We start from the raw sequence: 6,000 nt of genomic DNA, 5'->3' as shown, positions 1-6,000 counted from the left end.
TATATATATATATATATATATATATATATGTATATGTCTTTAATATCAAGTTGGTTTAGAAGATCTAGCAATAGATCTGAAAATGTACCAAATGTTTTTCAAAATAAAAAAGAATTAAATCAATCATTTGCATCTGCATCAAATGATTTCAATAGTTATGAACTTCAAATAGCTCCAATTGAGCAAAGACTTCATAATTGGACTCTTCCAAAAGTAGAGAAAAGCCCTATCTACAAAATAGGAAAGTTTGATTTTACTTAAAATTATGTTATTAAAACTTTTGAACAAATAATATCTATCAAGAGTTCAAATGCTTATATTAATTTATTTTATAAAGATGCTATTGAGTCCCATATGAAGAAATTTAAGTATCTTAATGTCGGATTAGTTCAAATTGATGCTAAACCTTTGTTTCGACTTGATTTAGATATTTCTATTCAGTTAACTCTTAGAGATAAGAGACTCCTAAAATTTGAAAACTCATTATTATCTGTTAGAGAGTTAAATCTAGAAAGTGTTCTTGTGTTTTCAAATTATTATCCAAAATTTTCTATCAATCTTAATGATGGAGCAATATTTAATGCTCTAAATCTTTATATTCAAATTAAAAATCTTGACTTTAATGATTGTTCAAATGCTTTTGCTATAATAAATAAAATATATTACAAGTTTATGAATACTCAACTTAATATTCGTGCTCTTCGTTCATCACTAAAAGACGAAAGTCTTCAGGTAGAAGTCAAACCTTTTCATTCCAATATTACAGTTCCTAAAAGAGTACCATGGAATCCTCAATCTAGAGGACTTGAATAAAATTTTGAGAATGCTCAAAATCATATTCCTATACCTATCCAAATAACTCCTAATCAAATTATCACTTTCCCTTATGGAAATGTTAAGATGATTTTTAGAGGATCGTCTTCATCTTCCTCAAGGTTTCAAAGATCTTATTATACTAGATCTAAAGACAAATGTAGAGATACTTCTTTTCAATTAGTTAAATTTTCAACATCTTCTTTAACAGGTGTTGATTTTAACAGAAAAGATAAAAAAGAAGAGTCAGAAAACCTAGCTCATCAACTTTATGTGACATGTTACCTCATCTTTTAGAAAGACTTGATCAACAGTGTAATGTTATTTTCTTCTTCTATTGATAGAAGAAAAGAGTTTTAAAATGATCAGTCTATTGAATTCAAAAATTTTTGAAAAATTATTCAAAAAAGTTTTTTCACAAGAAGAAATTGAATCTTTTTCCTAAAGATTTAAGTTTTTATGAATGGACTTGTTTCAAAGTTTATAACAAAATACCTACTAAGACAAAAACTATTCAAAATACTAATACTTCAAAAAAATTTTGGAAAACATCTTTTGGTGATACAATTCAATCTTAATATCTTTCTATACAAGATATTGTTGTACCTCATGGTAATATTGAAATTCTTGCATCCACCTTAAGAAAATATCTGCAAAACGACTAGATCATTTTGGAGTTACTGCAAAAGGTATTAAAAAATATTCAAGCTCTGAATAACTACACAAATATTATTCTTCAATCTGTATGTTTTCAACTCAACGGAATTGAAATAAATTCTGATTCTGAAGTTTCTACTTTTGAGAAATCTTCCAACAAACCTATAAGGGAAGGACCTATTCTTCAAGCAACTTTACATTAAAGACATAAATGAATAAAATGAAATAATAATGAGTTAAGCTTCTATCAAACTCTTTATTGGGAGCAGTTTGACCAGAGGCAAGAGTTGGAGGGGCTAGATTTTTCTAGGATTAATGAGAAAGATGCCAGTTGTTTAGAAAGACTGTTTGGAGAGGATGAAATTAGAGAAGTGTTGTTCAATATGAATGACGACAAGACCCCACGACCAGATGGTTTTTCTTTCTCATTCTATAAGGCTTGTTGGAAAGTCATGTGATGGGACATCATGGATGTCCTTACTTATTTCTTTCAGTGTGACAGGTTCTTGAGAAACTCTAATGCTATTTTTATTATGTTGATTCCTAAGAAATCGGGAGCAATGGATATCAAGGATTTTCTTCCCATTAGTTTAGTGAGTGGGATGTACAAGATTATTGTGAAGATTATGGCGAATGAATTGAAGGAGGTGCTGGGGAAAGTAGTGTCTAAATTTCAGAATGTTTTTTTTCAAATGGTGCTAGATTTTAGATTTCATACTTATAGCAAGTAAATGCATTGACTCAAGACTACGTCTAGGGGTTTGTGGAATGTTATGTAAGCTTACATTCAGATGGCTTATGATCACGTAAACTGGGGTTTTCTTTTGTCTATGCTCAGCGATCTAGCTTGGGGTAAGTGGCATCATTAGATTCAGTTTTGTATTTCTATAGTTTTTTTTAGTTATGGTGAACGACATTCTCGAGGTTATTTTTGAAGCAGCAGAGGATTGAGGTAAGAGGATCCTTTGTCTCCATTGCTATTTGTTATTATGATGGAGGCTTTTAATAGATTGCTTGAGAAGGTCATGATGGAGAGCTTGTTAAGGGGCTTTATGATTGATCAGGTGTAGTTATCTCATTTGTTGTTTATAGATGATACGTTGATTTTCTATGATGCAGATGTTGAGCAATTCAAGAACTTATGTCGTTTGCTTCTATGCTTTGAGGTTGCATCCGGATTGAAGATAAATTTGAAAAATCTGAGGCTATCACAGTGGGAGCAATCCAAAACATGGAGTTGGTTGCTATATTGGGTTATAGGTTTGAGCAGTTACTTATATCATATCTTGGGATCCTTTAGGATCACAATTCAAAATTATTCATATTTGGAACAGTATTGTGGAAAGGGTGGAGAGAAGACTACCGGGGTGGAAGTGCATGTACCTCTAAAAGGGATGTCGTCTTAATCTCATTAAGTCCACCTTGTCGAATCTCTCTAATTATTTTTTGTTATTGTTTTGTATTCCTACAGTAGTGGTAAAAAGATTAGAGAGGATTCAAAAAGAGCTTCTTTGGGAAGGAGTAGGGGAGGATAGGAAATTACATTTGGTCAACTGGGGTGCAGTTTGGTTTCCCGTTAGGGTGGGGTTCTCTAATTGAGTAGCTTTGTATTGTTGTTTAATAAGGACTTGTTGGGTAAGTGGTTGTAACGATTTGGAGCTAAGAGAGAGTTTTTGGATAGAAATTATAGTGCAAAATATGGTGTTATGGAGGGAGGATGGTGCTCAATCGAGGCATATGGTTCTTATGGGGTGAGTTTGTTGCAGTATATTCTGCGTGGGTAGAGCGATATTCAGGATAGATTGACTTTTGCGGTGGGGAATGGTAATACTATTAGTTTTTGAGATGATTGTTAGTGTGGAAAGCAATTGCTTAAGGTTAGGTTTCCCTCTTTGTATTGTATTGCTTTGGTGTCGTCTCGTAAGGTGAATGAGGTCTTAGATACACATAACGAAAGTTTTAATTAGAGTACTATTTTTGGGATGGGTTTATAGGATTGGGAAGTGGATGATTATGCATTATTTCTGATATCTTTGTACGAGGTGCACATCAAGATAGGAGAGGAAGATCGTAGCAGGTAGATGTTGACACGAGATGGTATCTTTTCAGTCGGCCTTTATTTTAGATCTTTATTAAGATTTATGGAGAGCTTATTCTCTTGGAAGATGGTACGAAAATGTAAATTGCCTCCAAGGGTGGCATTTTTACGATGCACAGTTGTTAGATGTTAGGTATTAATGGTGAATAATCTCCGAACAAAGGGTCTTTATGTTCCAGAGTGGTGCTATATATTTAGGAGAGATGGGGAGACGATTGACCACTTGTCCCCTATTGTTCCTTGCTGTGGAACAATATTATGGCGTTTCAACACATGGACTGAGTGTTGCCGTGGCATATGGAAGACATGTTGAAAGTATGAAGGAGAAAGTTTTGCAATAAGGAGAGAGCTTATATGGGACCGTATTTCGGGTTGTATCGTTTGGTGTGTGTAGAGGGAAGAAACAACCATTGTTTTGATGATCAAACACGAACATTAGAGCAGATTATATAATTGTTTTATTTGACATTGTATACTCAGTTTAATATTGTGACTATTAGGCATATAAACAGGTTGCCCAATTTTATGTTATTCCTTTCTGATTTAAATTGATAATACATTTCCTATGTATTATCTATATTAATAAAATATTTGATTACCTTTCAAATAAAAAAATTGAAGTACTAAATATTAGACATGATTTTAACCTGCACAATCTAGTGTTGTTAGTTATCTGGTGATATAAGCAATGGTCCATTAAAGTGGTAGGCATGTTATAAGTTACCATTCAAAACTTACAATTCAAATATGCGTAGGCATACTTTCTAATGGTTTGGTGTTCAGAAAAAGCTTTGCTTGTCTATTTAGGTTTTTATATAATCATACCCTCTTTTTTGTATCGTATGTTTACTATTGTGTGTTGGGTCTAGAGATATTCTATTCTTGTATTGCAGATTATGAGGAGGAACATGACTTTCATTTACCTCCAAACAGTGCTGATGATGCTCCCAGATTCATAAATCTGGAGCAGGGTTCTGCTGATCAAGAGAATACTATGCCAGCTCGCCTATGTGCGTGTGTTGTTGGTATTATAAAACACAATTGGCACTCGTAAGTGAAATTCTTTTCTCAAATACTTATTTTCCTCATTGAAACTAGTGGTTGGTTCTGTTATTTGAAGCATTGACTAGGGTTCTTAATACCCTCGAACCGTTCGGTAAATTTATTTGTAATAATAAAACATGAATATAATGTAGCCACTGTTCTTTGGGTCTCCAGTCCCTTGATTAGGGTCAGCAGATCAAGGGAGACTTTGATATGTAAAATTGCACGTAAAACAGTTTAAGAAGCACATACGCTCTTGTGGTATGATGTATCTGTCTTACATGTTGGACACAACATGCTTTGGACATGCTTGGACGGGTGTTAAATGCACTGGGCACTAAGATTGTGCCTAATATTATCTAATTTTTGACTTGTTATGGATGTTTGGGTCATGTTGTGGATGCAATAGGGAGATGCCCAAGGACAAATTTGAAATCAAAATCTAATTTCTAGAAGTAAAGAGAATGGTTTAAAATAATATATGACAACCTCTTGGGGATAAAGAAGTATGAAAGAAAATGAAATCATTTTATTGGTTAGCAAACAAGGAAGAGTCAAATGAGTCATAATCTAGAATTATGCTACGTTTAATGAGCTCGATCATTTGGCTACCTGTAATGTGTTTAGTTGCATTGTTCTTTTGTCTCATCTTAAACAAACTCCAAACCTATTTGTGCAATTATCTATTACCAGAACCCTGTATAATTATGCCTTATATTTTATAGTTATAAATATGTCCTTGGATGATTAGTTATTGAAGAGAAAACTGTAAATATTCTTATATGTAATTTACAACCCAAGAGATCTATTTGTAGTACAAGAAAAGAAAGAATAAAATGTATTAAATAATTTCCTACAATCTCCAAAAGATTACAATATTTCATCTATGGAAAGATGAATCATCTTTAATTATTCCTAATCTTGGTCCCACACTCTCCCTCAAATTGGATTGCAAATATTGATCATAACCAATTTGAAGATGAAATCATCGAATCTCTGTCTAGGTAGTCCTTTGGTGAAGATATCTGTAGTTTGTGCTTGTTTGGGAACATAGGTCATACGAATAGTTCATTCCTCAACCTTTTCTTTGATAAAGTGTTTGTCCATCTCTACATGCTTAATTCGATTATGCTAAACTGAATTAAAGGAAATGTTGATTGCTACTTTATTATTACAACAAAATTTGATGGACAATTTTATTGTGATGTGTAACTCTTCTAGAAGCCTTTTTCAACCACAGACCTTAACATATTCCTTGTGCAAGAGCTTTGAACTCAACTTCAACACTATTTATGGCCATTACATTCCGTTTTTTGCTTCGCCAAGTTACTAGATTTTTCCATACAAAGGTACAATGACCAGTGGTAGACCTATCGTCTATTGATCCT

This window comes from Olea europaea, chromosome 10 (assembly GCF_002742605.1).
Source record: "Olea europaea var. sylvestris chromosome 10, O_europaea_v1, whole genome shotgun sequence".
NCBI lineage: Eukaryota > Viridiplantae > Streptophyta > Magnoliopsida > Lamiales > Oleaceae > Olea > Olea europaea.
This window is presented reverse-complemented; position numbering follows the sequence as displayed.